Source organism: Trichechus manatus, unplaced genomic scaffold (assembly GCF_000243295.1).
Source record: "Trichechus manatus latirostris isolate Lorelei unplaced genomic scaffold, TriManLat1.0 scaffold00099, whole genome shotgun sequence".
NCBI lineage: Eukaryota > Metazoa > Chordata > Mammalia > Sirenia > Trichechidae > Trichechus > Trichechus manatus.
The window spans coordinates 10,205,629-10,220,420 of NW_004444035.1; the positions used below are offsets into that span (position 1 = coordinate 10,205,629).

General features: G+C 45.7%; 1 protein-coding gene and 1 long non-coding RNA gene across 4 annotated transcripts in view; both read right to left on the minus strand.

The window, feature by feature from the left end:
• Nucleotides 1–14,792, minus strand: part of MFHAS1 (multifunctional ROCO family signaling regulator 1) — a 105,301-nt gene that overhangs the window by 24,430 nt on the left and 66,079 nt on the right. The window lies entirely within an intron of this gene.
• The window catches only part of LOC111821705 (uncharacterized), a 24,485-nt gene continuing 9,699 nt past the window's right edge, over nt 7–14,792 (minus strand). The window contains exons 2-4 of the long non-coding RNA XR_002825052.1: nt 7,090–7,126; nt 6,614–6,800; nt 7–582 (exon numbers count right to left, since the gene is read on the minus strand). This is a non-coding gene — a long non-coding RNA (uncharacterized LOC111821705). The remainder of the gene's footprint in view (nt 583–6,613; nt 6,801–7,089; nt 7,127–14,792) is intronic.

Here is a 14,792-nt window from a genome sequence, read left to right on the forward strand (position 1 = left end):
TCGTCCTCTGCCCCACACTGAGTGATGTGAATTCCCTTCCTCACAGCGCACTCTATTTCTATCACCTGCAGTAAAGCAACAGCCTCGCTTCTCCCCAGCTCTCTTCCTCTGACTCCCCACTGTTCCGAAAGCTTGGAGGTCTCAGAATCTCCCACAGTCCTTGGGAAGTTTCCTTCCCGAGTCTGTTATTACAGCACTGGGCAGAGATGCTAGGTAGCCTTCCGATGGATCCACTTGAAAGCATGAAGCTCCAACAGACAAAATAAGTATTCCTGGGGACAAGAGTAAACATCCCAGGACAGCAGGTAAACCCGGCTCATGCATCAGTCATTAACGCATAGAAGTAACTCCAGGGAAGCTGCAGGAAGCTGAGTCACCTACCAGGGAAGGCGCTCCTTTTTGTTCTAAGAGAGTAGACAATAGCAAAATACAAGGTGGTTTTATATCAAAGCTCTCAAAACTTGCCATTATCAGCATCTTCATCAGTCCCGGATTAGTCCAGATAATATACAAATTGCTACAATACACATAGTTCCTTTTCTAGATTCTGTTTAGTACTTCTCTGGAATGTCTAAAAATAGGCTAGAAAAAGGAGAAACTTAAATGAGGTGGTTTTACGACAAGAAAGCATTCACACTGATGACCCAAACCTAAACCCAAACCTCTGCTACTGAGTCGATTCGGACTCATAGTGACCCTATAGGGTTCCCAAGGCTGTAAATCTCTACGGAAGCAGACCGCCACATCTTTCTCCTGAGGAGCCACTGCTGGTTTTGAACTGCCGACCTTTTGGTTAGCAGTCAATCACTTTAACCACTGCGCCTCCAGGGCTCCTTCGCACTGGGGACAAGCACACTTAAAGAACTTAACACCCACAAGAAGTGGCTCGGGCCAGTCCAAAAAAGGTTTAGACAAATTCATGCAAATAAATCAACAGCAGAACACAATGCGAGAAGCTAAAGTTGTTCAGAGAAAAAAGACATCTCAAATCTTCTGAGGTTAAAGACAACAGCTGAGGCCTTCCACAAGCCTATTCTCTTAGTAACAACAACAAAAACAAAATGAACCCATCTTACACATAGGGAACCCTGGCGGTGCAAATGGTTTTTGATCAGTTGCTAATCTAAAGGTCGGGAGGTTGAACCCACTCAGCAGCTCTGCAGAATAAAGGCCTGGCAATCTACTTGCATTAAGATTGTATTCAAGAAAACACTATGGAGCAGTTCTACTTGCAACACGTGGGGTCACCATGAGTTGGAATGAACCTGACTACAACAATACCAACAATCTTATATATGTACAATCTAACTGGTGTTATGATCTGCAGTTAAATGATTAGCTGCTGGCTCTGCCCCATGTTGCTCTATATAACGGCCCTGTTGTTGCTGCTGTTAGTTGCCACTGAGTCGATTCTGACTCATGGTGATCCCAAGTGCGCACAGCAGAATTGCCCCGTAGGGTTTTCAAGGCTGTGAACTTTCAGAAGCAGAATGCTAGGCCTGTCTTCCAAGGCACCTGTGGGTGGATTCGAACCGTCAACCTTCCTGCTAATAGCCGAGTACTTAACCATCTGCACCACCATAATGACCATACATGTATGTTCACAGGAAAATGTGTCTGAGTACTAACACCTCTCCCCACTGACCTGCAATAGGTCTGGCACTGCCAGTCTCAAAGCTGACTCAAGATAGACTGTCCATGCTTCTTCCCACCATTCACTCACCCCAACGCACCTCCCCAGACGCAGGTGCCTGCCCTTGGCTCCGCTCTCATTGCTAAGGGTTTATATAAATACAAATCCACCCAAGAAAGGAAAAATATTTCCCTTCTTCCTGTTCTGGATAAAGTTCCAGCAGACTTGGCGGAGGATCAGACACGCTTCACAGATCAAAGTGAGTGGGGTGGGGTGTATAGCCCAAACCTATCTTGGCCCTCCCTTCCCCCAGATGCAATTCAGGATTAGAAAAAGCCCACGCTGGTGGACTGAAGCGCGTTCAAAAGGTTCCTCTCTATTTTGATAGCCTGTCACCTACCTCTTACCGGAAGACGGTTCCAGGCTCAGAGAAGAACTCTGTCCTGTAACACTCATTTTCCTTCCCACTAAAATTAAAGAGGACTCTGTAATACCTAAACTGAAACTTGAAACAAAGGCTCAGCAGTCTTATAAAAATCGACGTGATTTTGAGAAGGCACTGGGTGGTGTGAACGGGGTTAACGTGCTCATCTGCTGACCGAAAGGCTGGAGGTTTCAGTCCACTCAGAGGTGCTTCAGAAGAAAGGCCTGGAGATCTAGTTCTGAAAAAATCAGCCATTGAAAACCCTATGGAGCACAGTTCTACATATGGGGTTGCCCTGAGCCAGAACTGACTTGACAGTACATTTTTTTTTTTTTTAAACCAGATTTTGAAGTACTAAGGGAGCCATGGAGCCTTGGTGGAGCAGTGATTAAAAGCTATGGCTGCTAACCAAAAGGTCAACAGTTTGAATCCACCAGCTACTCCTTGGACACCCTATGGGGCAGTTCTACTCTGTCCTATAGGGTCGCTATGAGTCGGAATCAACTCAACAGCAATGGGCCTGGTTTTTGGTAAGGGAGACACTTGAGGTCCTTAAGGGTGGTCAGAAACCATACAGTACTAGCTTCTTGTCTCCTAACAAGAAAGATGACAAGAACGTCTGTAAATTTATTTTTCTCTGGGAAGAAAGGAAGGAGGAGGAGTAAATGTTAGGGTTGGGTGGGTAGTACGGGCGAGAAGCCCAGAAGGGTCCCAGGAGACAAGAGGAAACCCGCAGACTGAGAGCCAGAAACACATATGCAGGGCTGGATGGCTGAAGGGAACCTTGAGATGGTTCAGCTTTCTGATTTTGCAAAAGAATAATATCCCCACTGCACATAAACAAACGCTACAGGGAAACATATTCCAGCTGGGATCCTCTCCCAACATGAGGTTTCCTTTATCCACTCCCCTGACCCAAGCGTCATTCACAGAAGACCCAGACGAGATGTGAGGCCATTTCAAACAAATAAACAGCATCTACAATGCTTCCTAAAAAGTACAGAATTGCATGAACAATCAAAGCCCAGCACTCTTTAGCCTCTCCTAACCACTTAAAAGTTGTAACTGTAAACAGGAACAAATTATATTTCAATTATACTTCCACCCTCAAGCAGGCACAGCTGACTTCCCATCTGAAGTCTAAAGGTAGACAGACAAAGCAAAGGACAGGCCAGGAAAAATGTATGGGATGGCCAAGTGTGGGCAGCCTCATCAGGAAAGGACGATAACCTGGAAAAGTCACTTCTGGGAGTCCATGTGGAAACCACCAGTAACCCTCAGTGAACCCCCATCTCAGTCACTTGCCTTGCCATGGCCTCCGTTCACCTCCTCCCTGAAGTTCAGACCTACATATGACTGCCTCCTTGGCATCACCACATTGAGACTGACAGGTCCCAAATCAAATGCTGGATTCCCACCTGGTCCCCAACCCTGAAAAGTTACTTCTTTCCTAGGCTTCCCCCATCAGTAAAAATGTCCATTCTTCTGGTTACTTTGGAGGAAAAAAAAGTAGAGTCTTTTTTTTTTTTTTAATTTTATTGTTGTACTTTAAGTGAAAGTTTACAATTCAAGTCAGTCTCTCATACAAAAGTTATACATACATTGTTATGTGACCCTAGTTGCCCTCCCTATACTGTGATAGCACACTCCTCCTTTCCACCCCTTATTTCCCATGTCCATTCAACCAGCTCCTGACCCTCTCTGCCTTCTCATCTCACCTCTGGACAGGAGCTGCCCATTTACTCTCATGTATCTACCTGAGCTAAGAAGCACATTCTTCATGAGTATCATTTTATGTCCCATAGTCCAGTCTAATCTTTGTCTGAAGAGTTGGCCTTAGGAATGGTTTCAGTTCTGGGTTGACAGAGAGCCCAGGGGCCATGCTTTCTGGGGTTCCTCCAGTCTCAGTCAGACCACTAAGTCTGGTCTTTTTACTAGAATTTGAGTTCTGTACCCCACCTTTCTCCTGCTCCATCAGGGACTCTCTGCTGTGTTCCCTGTCAGGGCGGTCATTGGCGGTAGCCAGGCACCATCTAGTTCTTCTGGTCTCAGGTCTCTGGTTTATGTGTCTCTTTCTGTCTTCTGGGCTAATACTTACCTTGTGTCTTTGGTGTTCTTCATTCTCCTTTACTCCAGGTGGGTTGGGACCAACTGATGCATCTTAGATGGCCACTCACTAGCTTTTAAGACCCCAGACACCACTCACCAAAGTAGGATGCAGAACATTTTCTTAATAAGCTTTGTTATGCCAATTGACCTAGATGTCCCCTGAAACCATGGTCCCCAGGCTCCTGGCCCTGCTACTCTGTCCCTCAAAGTGTTTGATTGTATTCAGGAAACTTCTTAGCTCTGGTTTAGTCCAGTTGTGCTGACTTCCCCTGTAGTGTGTGCTGTCCTTCCCTTCACCTAAGATAATTCTTATCTACTATCTAGTTAGAGAATAACCCTCTCCCTCCCTCCCCACCCTAGTAACCATCAAAGAATGTTTTCTTCTGTGTTTAAACCTTTTCTTAAGTTCAAAAAGTAGAGCCACTTTAACTCCTTTCTTCCTCTCACACGCCACATCAAATGCACCAGTACGTCCTGTTGGCTCTACTTTCAAACACACCCAGAATCTGACCCCTTGGCTCAGCCCCCGAGTCCATGGCACCATGCACTCTGGACTACTGCAGGGTCTCTGCTCTCCCTACTTCTTCCGCCAGCACTCATTTCCCCACACCACAGCCAGAGGGCTCCTTTCATAACGTAGGCCGGATCATGCTACTCCTCTGCTCAGGACCCTCAGAACAAAAGCTGGTCCTCACAAGCCCCCACAGGTTCTGTGTGACCCGTTCCTAGGACGATGCCGCCTGCCCCTCTCACTGTCCATCCTGTCCTAGCTTCACCAGCTACTTACAAAGCACACTCCTACCACTTTGCTCCCTGTACCCTCCCACACACACACTTCACTCAGGTCTCTGCTCAAATAGCTCTACCTCAAAAGCTCCTTCCCCGATCATGGGATATAGCGCAGTACCCTCACCTCCTCGTCACTCTATATTATCTGCTTTACTTTTCTTCACAGCACTTATGTTCACCTAACAAATACTGGCTGATTGTGTGTCTCCTCTACCAGGGTGTAAGATCCACAAGTACAGGAATTGTATCTTGTTTATGCTGTGTCCCAAGCAGGCCTGGAGGCCAAACGGTTAAGCACTCGGCTGCTAACTGAAAGACTGGTGGTTCAAATCCACCCAGAGGCTCTGCAGAAGAAAGACCTGGTGATCTGCTTCCATAAAGATTACAGTCTAGAAAATCCTATGGGGCAGTTCTACTCTATCACAGTCGCCCATATCTCAGGGGTCACTGTCCTTTGTTCCCTGATACTTAGAGTCTTGAAAACCATTATTTCATATATTTGGCTGGGTATTCTGCTTTGCTTTTTAATTTCAGGTGGGAGGGTAAATGTGGTCCCCACTACTTACTCCATGTTGGCTGGAAGTGGCAGTGTGGCTAAAGGTTTTGAAGTCCTTTTGATACTGTGAATGAAATCATGTCTTTTTAAATGGCAAGCCTATCATCAAAATTAAAAAAAAAAAAAATCTGTTCTTCCAAACACACTGGGTAAAAAGATAAGTCACAGACTGGGAGAAAATATTTGTAAAGCATATAAAAGCATTATCTAACTTAAAGGACTTTATATCCAGAATATATAAAGAACTCTCAAAACTCAATAAGAAAACAAACATCTCAATTTTTTTAAATGGGCAAAAGACTTGAACAGACATCTTACCCAATAAGATATACACATGGTAAATAAGCACAGAAGATGTTCATTTTCATTAGTCATTAGGGAAATGCAAATTAAAGCCACAATGAGACACTATCACGTGCCTATTAAAAGTCGAAAACGCGAAAGGCTGACCACAGTGTTGCTAAGGATGTAGAGTAACTGGAACTCTCACACGCCGCTGGTGGCAATGCAAAATGGCACAGCCGTTGTGGACAACCATTTACGTTTTCTTTAAAAGTTGAAACATATACCTATCCTGTGATCTAGCCATTCCACTCCTAGATATTTACTCCAGAGAAAAGAAAGCAAACATTCATACCAACACTTGTGCATGAATGTTCACAGCAGCCTGAAGGAGCCCAAAACTGAAGCAACCCAAATGCCCACTAGTGCATGAACAGATAAATAAATTGTCCTGTATCTATACAAGATGGAGCCCTTGGTGTATAATGGTTGAGAACCACAGCTGCTAACCAAAAGGTCAGCAGTTTGAATCTACCAGCCATTCTTTGGAAACCCTAAGGAGCAGTTCTACTCTGTCCTGTTGGGTCACTATGAGTCGGGATCAACGGGTTTGGTTTGGATATCCATACAACAGAATCTTACTCAGCAATAAAAAGGAGTGAATGGTTGATATACACAACAATATGAGTAAATCTCAAAATAATTATGCTGAGTAAAAGTCAGACAAAAAAAATTAAAAAAAAGATGGTACACTGTATGATTCCATTATATACAACTCTAGAAAATGCCAACAGAAGTGACCAAAGTAGATGATGATTACCTGGCGGGACAGCACAGTGTGGGACGGAGCAACTAAAAACGGGCAAGAGACAACTTCTGAGGAGGACGGATATGTTCGTGATTTTGACCAATAATTTTACGGGTATGTACGTATGTCAAAACTTATCAAATCATATACTTTCAATACGTACATTTCATTGTATGCCACTTATATCTCAATAGTTGAGCTGTTAAACGAAAACAAAATCCTATAGTTAATAAAAACAAAACTAAACTAAAGATCACGAAGAAACACCAGTTGGTGTTACAACATGACCACCCCCCCCCCTCGAGGAAAATGAAATGTTTGACGGATTACGGGAAAGACAGATTTCATTTACTAATTCCCATGAGTTTCATGCTAAAGAATCAGAAAATCTCAGATCAAGTCTTTAGAAAGGCAGAAATGCCATAACAGCATGTATTTCTTCTGAGATTCCTTCTATTTATGATTATATGAATATATGATATACTTACATTATATTTATGATTATTTCATTTGTGCCTGATGTTCCTAAGAGGAAAAAGTGTATTCTATTAGCTGAAGGTATACTCAATCATGTAGAAAGTTCTAATAGGTGATACTACCTACCAATTACTATTAAATTAATAGATCTAAATAGTTAAAGATAATTGATAGTTATACATTTTCAAGGCACAGCAGTAACATGGGAACATGATCTAATGACAGTTGCGGAAGGACAACAACCTAAGAGCTGACACACTTCCCTGCCGCCCACCTCTAATCAACCAGAGACGTGTTCTCTCTCCTCCTCTTCCACCTCTGAAACTACTGTTTCCCTACTGCTAGGTTAAGAGTGTTACAACTTAAAAAGTGAGACATGAGATTTAGTTCATCTAACACCATCCCACCAAACTTTAAGGAGTACAAGGCTTAGGGCAAGAAGAAGGAGCCCTAATGGCGCAATGGTTAAGCACTTGTCTGCTAACCAAAAGGTCAACAGTTCAAACTCAACAGCTGCTGTGAGGGAGAAAAGACCCCCGGTCCTACAAGGTCACTAGGAGTCAGAATCAACTCGATGGCACACAACTACAGGATACAAAGAGGTAAGGACACCGACCCCTTTCAGTATGGAAGCACACAGTCATCTGTTGTCTGACTCATTAAACTAGCTCAGAACAGCACCATCTTCCTCTCCACCTAGACTGGAAATTACACGACTTTTGATAAAATGGGAGCCCTGGTGGCGCACTGGTTAAGAGCTTGGCTGCTAACCAAAAGGTTGGCAGTTCGAATCCACCAGCCACTCCTTGGAAACCCCACAGGACAGTTCTACTCTATCCTATAGGGTCGCTGTGAGTCGGAATCAATTCCGCAGCAATGAGTTTGTTTGTTTGTTTTTTTTTGATAAAATGAACAGAAAAGTAAATAACTACATAATAATCTCTATTACCTGTGAGAAATTTACTCTGGCTTTTATGGGAAGAAAAAAGCTTCTTATTTCTGGAAAATTATAGCAAATTACATCCAAGCTCTTTAACTGAAGCCCATTTGTATCAGAGATAATTAGTCTAATTAAGCACAGGCAGTTACCAACCGACAAATACTTGACTTAAAAAAAAACCAGTGGCCCCATTCCTCTTAGCGGTGCTCTCTCTGTAACGAGCCCACCTAAGCGAGCCCTGTATGACCCTATATTCCTGGTCAGTCTTCGGTGCTGCTGCAGCCCCAAATGCTGCCTCCATGCCCCTGAGCCCCAGTTCCAACCCACAGACCCGAGAGCTTCTGCCTCTCCTGTTTTCTTCCTCTCGGTAGCTCCAGCTCTTGCATATCCATACAACCTCACCTATATGTTCCACTACGGACTGAGTGCTCCAAGAAATCAGAGCCACCAGGACTCTTCCAGAACACTGTGGGTTATGAGGGCTTTATGAATTGCCCCAGAAGCCAAAGCAGCATTCAGAACATTACTGCTTCAGGGGTGTGTCTTCTACTTTCCAGTAAGTAGACCAATAGGCAACATCATGATAAATGGAGAAAACAATGAAGTTGTCAAGGATTTCATTTTACTTGGATCCACAATCAACACCCATGGAAGCAGCAGTCAAGAAATCAAATGACCTATTGCACTGGGCAAAGCGGCTGCAAAAGACCTTTTAAAGTGTTAAGAAGCAAAGATGTCACTCTGAGGACTAAGGTGGGCCTGACCCAAGCCACAGTATTTTCAATTGCCCCATATGCATACGAAAGCTGGACAATGAATAAGGGAAGACGGAAGAAAAATTGATGCACTTGAATTAGTGTTGGGAAAGAATACTGAATATACTGTGGACCGTCATAAGAACACATGAATCTGTCTTGGAGGAAGTACAGCTGGAATGCTCCTTAGAAGTGAGGATGGCGAGACTTCATCGCAAGTACTTTGGACATGTTATCAGGAGGGATCAGTCCCTGGAGAAGGACGTTATGCTTGGCAAAGCAGAGGGTCAGCAAAAGAGAGGAAGACTCTCAATGAGATGGACTAAGACAGTGGCTGCAACAATGGGCTCAAGCGTAGCAACAACGATTGTGAAGATGGCGCAGGACCGGGCAGTGTTTTGTTCTGTGTTGTACGTAAGGTCACTATGAGTTGGAGCCAACTCGACAGTACCTAACAACAGACAAAAAGAATTTTTGGAACACGGGTCTTTGTAGGTTAGAAACAACAGAGGTCAATCATAGGTGACAGTGGTCTTCTATACTTAGTTCACTGCTCAATGATTCCCAGGTTTTCCACAACACAAAAGCTAGAGACGTCTATTTTTCCGCAAAAGAGAGAAAGGACTATGTGGTACTGAACAAAGAGCCCGTACTCGGACAGTCTGAAAGCTGGCTCTGCACTTACACACTGTGTGACCTCAAGGAAGTTATGTAACCTCTCTGAGCCTCGTTTTTCTTGTCTGTGAACTGTAGATGGTAAATGCCAAATATATGCTTCACAGGAGGGCAGCAAGAATTAAATGACGATGTCTGCAATAGATCTAACCCTATAGGACAAAGTAGAACTGGCTAGGCCCTCCCCCTGGAGCTGGTTCCTGCTCTGAGGGCATTTCAGAGCCAGGAATGGGACAAATGTCAAGAGTGCACTGGGCAAGCTCTAGCCAGCTGGCCAGTCAGTCAAATGTTGGCTCCGGCCACGTGTGGAAGTGTGATTCCAGGCCAAAGTCATGGTGCCGTCTGCATGATGGAATTCACCAATCTAAAAAGGGAAGCCCCTGGATGCTTGCAATAAACCCAAATCACTCATTTGATTAAGAAGAAAGAGCTCTTCAGCAAGGTAAGCCCTCTAGTTTAATTATCCTTCCCTGTGCCCCTTCCTTTGAAACCGTGGTGGGTGGCATAGTGGTTAAGAGCTACGGCTGCTAACCTAAAGGTCAGCAGTTTGAATCCACCAGGCACTTCTTGGAAGCCCTATGGGGCAGTTGTACTCTGTCCTATAGGGTCGTTATGAGTCAGAATCAGGTTTGGTTTTTTGATTTTATCTCCCTTCCTTTAGAAGCCAGCAGGGACAGACAGCATGTGAGTCAGAATGGGCACAGTATTCGGGTCTCAGTTACACGGCCACTCCCTGCCAGGCCTCCAGGTCCCGCCCAGCCAAGGCCACTCCCTGCACGCTCTCTGCTGTGAGTGTGCGAAGCTGCCAGATGGAGACAGAACGAGCTGCTGAGGGATTAGCAGCTTTTGTGCAAAGCTCACGCAGTACCTGGTAAGGCCCCTGTGGCAGGACATCAAGGCATCTTAATAAGGATACAGGGAATGGATATGGAAGATTGCTCGCCACTAAGCCTACTTCCACCCTGCATTTCTTAGTTCTTAGAGTTCATCACAGCAAATTTCACGGAATGCAGCAAGTACTTATAATCTTTGTTCGGTGAGGAGGGCAATGCAGAAACAATCACCTCCCTGTCAAATAAGCAAACAACTCTTGTCTCCATACAGAATCATCACTGATGCCAGGGTGTATGGAAATACAAGTCCATGATTCATCACAACTGATTAATCAAAATTTGTTTTGTGCCAGAACTTCACATTTTCTTCAAATATGGAGGGTAAGGGGAACTTAATAAGTCCCCCAAGCCAGTTAGCGATGTTCAAACATTACTTTGATGTTTATACAAGGATTTAACCTATTTGCAAAAAATCCTCCTCAAACCCCAAGCACATGAAAATGTTAGTAGATACTATGCTGGGTCTTGATCGAGGTTTTAAGATAATTCTGTTAACAATATCAAGCCTACATTGATAGTCTAGGTGCTTTCAAAGTGTGTGAAAAAGACAGCTGGGTTCTACTTAGCATCAGAGCATTCTGACTTATTAGAAATGCTTTAAGGAGCTACAAAATTTCACTGATTAACTTCAGATAAGCACTGCATCAGAAAGGAGGATGGTAGGGTACTGGCTTTGGAGGGTGGATCTCAGCTCTGCCACCTACAAGCAGTGGGTCCCTGGGCAAAAAGCTTTAAGAGCTCTAGGCCAAAGTTTCCACATCTCTATGGGGAATGCTGGAGCCTAGTGGTGTAGTGGTTAAGAGCTCGGTGCTAACCAAAAGATGAGCAGTTCGAATCCACCAGCCGCTCCTTGGAAACCCTATGGGGCAATTCTACCCTGTCCTACAGGGTCACTAGGAGTTGGAATAGACTCAACAATAATGAGTTTATGAGGAACACTGGAGTCCCTGAGCGGTACAAACGGTTAACACGCTCAACTGCTAACTGAAACATTGGAGGTTCGAGTCTACCTAGAGGCACCTCAAAAGAAAGGTCTTTGGCAATCTACTCCTCAAAAATCAGCCACTGAAAACCTCGTGGAGCACAGTTGTACTCTGACACACAGGGTTGCCATGATTTAAGGCTGACTTGACAGCAACTGGTACGGGGGATGTTACAGTGTACCTCACGGGCTGCCGTGAGGGCAGAATGAGATCATATGTGTAAGTGTTTAGCAGGGGCCAGCTGCCTTACCCAGAGCCCCTGAGGCCCTGGCCACAGAACTAGCCCAGGGCTGTAGGCTCACCATGGCAGCCAGCTCCTCAGTGGGGCAGCGACACGCAGCGTGCTGAGAAAAGCTGAAGCAGGCAGATGAGATGGCTCCCGGGGAAATATGAAATTGGGATATGAGACGGAATTAGTTTCTGGTGGGTGATGGAAGTAAAGAGAAAGGCTGGGGCAGTCGTTTGGATCATGTGGGAGTGGCAGAGGAAGCTGGCCTGAGGGAAGAAAGAAAAACGGAGCAAGTGGTCAGGGAGACACATGACTATGCCTTGGCAGAGGGTCAGATGGAGGGACAGAAGGCGGACTGAGATGGGAGACAGGGGCCTGAGATGGAGACAAGCAACTGAGAGACAGAGGGACTGAGATAGGGGACAGGCTGACTAAAACACAATGGCAGACAAGACAGAAGGTACCAAAAGATTGGGCAGAGGGCAGTATGCATAGACACGGGACCTTGGAATGGGGACATAGAGAGAGACCGGGATGGCGGACAGAGAAAGACACAAACCAGTCCCAAGTTCCAAGTCACATAAGGAAAACACACACCTTGTCCTGTTCTTGGATTCTGGGGATTCTGCTATCTAGTTGCCTGAGTCAACGAGGATTCATGGTGACCGCATGTGGGTCAGAGGAGAACGGTGCTCCACTGGGTTTCCAATGGCTGATGTTGTGGAAGTAGATCACCAGGTCTTTCTTCCAAGGTGCCTCTGAGTGGACTTGAACCTCCAACCTTTTGGTTCACAGCTGAGCACATTAACCTTCTGCACCACCCAGGGTCTCTTCGACTAGAATCTAATAATCAATACATGGCTTTTATTGAGCGTTTTCATTTTTTTCCTTAACTATCAGGGTTTTTTTTTTTTCTTTTTTTGCAGCTTATTATGTACCTTCAATAAATTATTATAAAAACAACGTTTGAAACCATGGCTTTAGGATTAACAGAGTATTTCTCTACACCAGAGAAATACTTTGCAAAGTCACAGTGAGCCTTCCTGCTGGCAGGGAAGCAGCCCCACGCCAGGCACTGAACCCTGGGCTCTCACACAGGCGCTGCTCTAACTCATTGCAAATCGTGACTCCTCTGGGCCTCCATCCTGCAGCTGGAAAAACGAAGACGTGAAACTAGCTTACTGCTAGGGTCTGTTCCCGCTTCAAATACTGTGGAAATGTACCTTCTACTTTATTTTCCAGGCTTCTCAAGTTAAACTCCTCACAAATTAAGCATGAAGTAGAACAGTCCCCTAAAGAGGCCAAACAACATGCCCTCAGCTCTCCCTGGCCACCCCTCACCGCTTCCCCAGTTTATCCATCCTCCCCTGACATGAGCAAGCACAGCACCCAGGAGAAAGCGTGTTACCTGCAAGACATCCACAGACCCACAGTGCTAGGCTCGGTCTCTCAGACTCAGCACAGAGAGCAGTCAGGGCCCAAAAAAGAAATCACGTGGCCAGCAAAGCCCTCCACTGGGGGACGCGCCTGTCTCCTTGGGCTTCAAAGAACGCAGCCACATGGTGCATAATGTATGAGCTGACTGCTCACTGAAAAGGCCTGTGACTCTGTTCTGTCTCGCCGCGGACTTCCCCAGAGCGAAGGACACAACGGTAAATCATACAGAAAGAGCTGACATTTAATTTTCCACAGAAATAAAAGTGCTTTTCCTTCCCCACTTAGAGAAACAGTACCCTCCAGGAGCACACAGCTACATGCCGTTTAACCAGACCTAAATATTTACATCTGTGCAGCTCTCTGCTCTGACAGCAGTCTGTCCCTCAAAGTGAATGAACTGACCAGTGGGGCCGTTCTGGCCAAGCCAGGCTTTACGCCTCCATGAGAAGAAACTGGTAAACAGGCAGGCACACTCCGTAAATTAGGCCGCCCTCTCGGGGGCTCGGCGAGGAGCAGAATGTTGCAAAGCCAACCTCTCACTCACCTTCAGCCATCTGAGCATCTGCTTGACATGCAGGCTCCCTCCAGCACACTAGGTGTCCCTGGAGTCACTACCAGCTCCAGCCGGGAAAAAGCGGCCCTCGTTTTGCCCCAGAAGAGATCTGCCCGGTAGCCAGCAGGAAGGCTCACTGTGACTTTGCAAAGTATTTCTCTGGTGCAGAGAAATACGCTGTTAATCCTAAAGCCACGGTTTCAAACGTTGTTTTTATAATAATTTATTGAAGGTACATAATAAGCTGCAAGTATGTCAGACTAGAACTGCACCCCAGAGTTTCAATGGCTGACTTTTTGGAAGTAGATGGTCAGGCCTGTCTTCCGAGGCACCTCTGGGTGAACCTGAACTGCCAATCGTTCGGTTAGCTGCCAAGCACATTAACTGTCTACTCCACACAGGGACTCCAGAAAAGATCTAGTCTCCCTGAAAACGAACTTCTGGCCATTTCAGTCTTTTGGCCCTGGTCCTGCCCAGAAAGAGCTGGGCCAGAGTGGGCATGCCGGCCTAAAGGTGGAGGGTTTAAAGGGCAAGGGCGCTTTCTACACACACACACACACACACGCACACACACATACACCTCTATTATTCCTTCCAATGTTTATGATAAGGTAACTCTTACAACACAGGATTCTGCTCTAAAATCTCACCAGCTCAAGGGATAGAGAGCCTTTCAGACAATCTACAGTCAAGATGGATTTAGCAGTAAGAAGCCAGGCAAGGGATCAAGAGGGAGGGAGGGTGCCCATTGATTCTGAAGTTCAAGGGAAGAAACTGGATCAGAGACCCCAAGCGGCCTGGAGCCAAGGCCCAGGATGGGTGAATGAGACGCGAGCACCGTGAGACCTGGGGAAGGCCAGGACTGGGCTGCCAGGAACAGAGATTTGCTCTTTCTGCCAAAGATCTATCTGTCTCTGCTTCTAGCCCATGTTCAGTTTGTCCAGGGTCCCAGGCTAGACTCCCCAGGGATCAGCATTCACCAGAGAAGGGAATAAAAGCAGCCAACTCTGGCACAATCTCATGCTGTCTGCAAAATACCCAACTATCCACACGAGTTTAAAGGGACGGAAGACTAAATGAGAACCTCTCCAAAGTCCTAGGTTTCTTTTCTTGCTAAGGGAGCTGACTCTTAAACTTCTTCAGTTCCTGGAGATGGTGTACTTCAGTGGACGAGGCTCAGAGTTAGAAGGAATCCAAGACATTATCTAATCTAACCTCCCATCTTACAGCTGAAGCTGAAGCCCACAAG